The sequence below is a fragment of the Furipterus horrens genome, unplaced genomic scaffold (assembly GCF_987537825.1).
Source record: "Furipterus horrens unplaced genomic scaffold, mFurHor1.1.pri manual_scaffold_1, whole genome shotgun sequence".
Taxonomy (NCBI): Eukaryota; Metazoa; Chordata; class Mammalia; order Chiroptera; family Furipteridae; genus Furipterus; species Furipterus horrens.
The window spans coordinates 85,463,958-85,466,438 of record NW_028327171.1 but is presented as its reverse complement, the minus strand read 5'-3'; the positions used below and the strand labels follow the sequence as shown (position 1 = coordinate 85,466,438).

General features: G+C 34.4%; 1 non-coding gene across 1 annotated transcript; it reads right to left on the bottom strand.

The window, feature by feature from the left end:
* Positions 1-584: 584 nt before the first annotated feature.
* Positions 585-722, bottom strand: LOC150021418 (U4 spliceosomal RNA). The gene has a single exon (XR_016513595.1). It is a non-coding gene; the product is annotated as a U4 spliceosomal RNA (small nuclear RNA).
* Between the last annotated feature and the right edge of the window lie 1,759 nt (positions 723-2,481).

Sequence of the window (2,481 nt, the reverse complement as noted above, 5' to 3'; positions counted from 1 at the left end):
AGTCACAGCCACTCTGGAGCAGAAGAAGAAGGCCAAAGTCCATTACCAGAAGAAATAGCAGCTCACGAGGCTATGGAAACAGGCCGAAAAGAACGTAGAGAACTGACAGATAACAGAGAGGTTCTCAGCTCATGAATTCTTTAGTGTGAGGGCAATAAAGTTGACTGTTAATTCCTCATGCATGGCCTGGCCTGCGCTTCCTCCATTGCTGCCTTAAGATATGAGGGACCCCCAGGGGTTGTTGGTCCAGGGCCACAGGTGACCTACGCCTGAGAATGCTGGGAACACAGAACGGAACTTAGTCACTACTGTTTTTAAAACTCCTTTAAAAAAGCATATATGCCTCTATGAGCTGTACCGCACAATTTGCCTGTGACCTACTTATTCATGAGTTTTGGGAAATCAACACTTGGAACAACTAGTTCCACCTCAATAGTTACAAGTAAGCTGGAAAACTCAAGTTTAAACTTCCCACATGGTCAGATACTATACAATGCAGCTTCTGGGTGTGAGCAAACACTTGGGGGCAGGATGAGCCTGGTGTTGTACAAGGGAACTAACAGATACGGAGACTGGGACTGACAACCATGGAGAGCGTCACAAGCATTGCCCTTGCACATTCCTGTGCCTGGTGATCAGAAGTGAATAAGTTATTTTTCAAATAGCAATAATCATACCTTGGATAAACCTCATTGGCTATGATACTGCCACTATGCAAAGCTGTGAATAAATTATTTTTAAAGAAAGAAATAATTAGAAATATATATAACAATCTTCTTTATGACTTTATAATAAAAAAGGCAATACGTTTTAAAATATTTCTTAAGGAAATATTTAGTGACTACTCAAACTCTTTAAAATCAAACATATCTCATAAACATTAAAATGATAATAAGAGAATATTATGAATAACTCTATGCCAATTAATTTGATAACATAGACAAAATTGACAAATTCCTTGAAAGACAGTCTGCCAAATTTACACAAAAAGAAATAGACACACTTGAATTAGTTTATATCTATTAAAGAAATTAAATTAATAATTAATACCTTTCAAAGATAAGAAAGCACTGCACCCAGACAGGTTCACAGATGAATTCTACCAAACATTTAAGGAAAAATTTGTACCAATTCTCTACAATGCATTTCAGAGGATAGAAGCATTGGGAGTACTTCCTAACTCACTGTATGAGATCCGCATTACTTTAATACCAAAACCAAAAAAGACATACAAGAAAATGACAGACCAATATCTCTCATAAACATAAATGCAAAAATTCTCAACAAAATATTAGGTAATTGAATCTAACAATTTATAAAAATACTATACAACATGATCAAGTAAAATTTATCCCAGGTGTGCAAGGCTGGCTCTACATTCGAAAAATCAGTTAATGTAATCTATCACATGAATGGGCTAAAAAAGAAAAGTCACACTATCACCTCAGTACATGCATAAAAAGCATTTGACAAAATTCAACCCCCACTCATAATAAAAACTCTCAATAAACTAGGAATAAAGGAGAACTTCCCCAACTAAATAAAGAATATCTACAATAAATCTACAGCTAATATATTTAATAGTGAGAAAGGTAAAACTGTCTCACTAAGATCAAAACAAAGTATGGAAAAGGACCACAGCTTTCCAATACTATAATGAGAAACTAGCTAATGCAATAAAATAATAAAAAAGGGATACAGATTGAGAAGAAAGTACTAAGAAAACTATACTTGTTTACAAATGATATGATTGTCTATGTAGAAAATTTGAAAGAATCAACAAAATACTTTTGGAACTAGTAAACAGTTATGGCAAAGTTGCAGAGTACAAGGTTAAATGAAGGTATATTTAAAAGTATTGCTTTCTTATATACCAACAATGAACAAATGAAATTTGAAATTAAAAAAAATACTAATACAAGATACAACTACAAATCTATTAGAATGGCCAAAATCTGGCATACTGACACCATCAAATGCTGTAAGGATGTGAGGTAATAAGAGCTCTCATTAACTGCTGATGTGAATGCAAAATGGTACAGCTAATTTGGAAAACAGTTGGTTTCTTTAAAAACTAAACATTATGCTCTTATTATACCACCCAGTAATCCCACTCCTTGGTACTTACCCAAAGGATTTGAAAACATGTCCGCACAAATCCTGCACATGTTCATAACAGTTTTATACATAATTTCCAAAACTTAGAAGTGACCAAGATGTCCTTTTGTAGGTGAATGGATAAAGAGTGGTATGTCTAGACAATGGAATATTATTCAGTGCTGAAAGGAAATGAGTTATCAAGCCATGAAAAGACATGGAGGAAACTTTCATGCATATTACTAAGAGAAAGAAGCCAATCTGAAAAGGCTACATACTATATGATTTCAAATATGACATTCCAGAAAAGGCAAAAAACTATGGAGACAGTAAAAGAATCAGTGGTTTCCAGCTGTTTGGTGGGAGAGATGAATAAATGGTAGG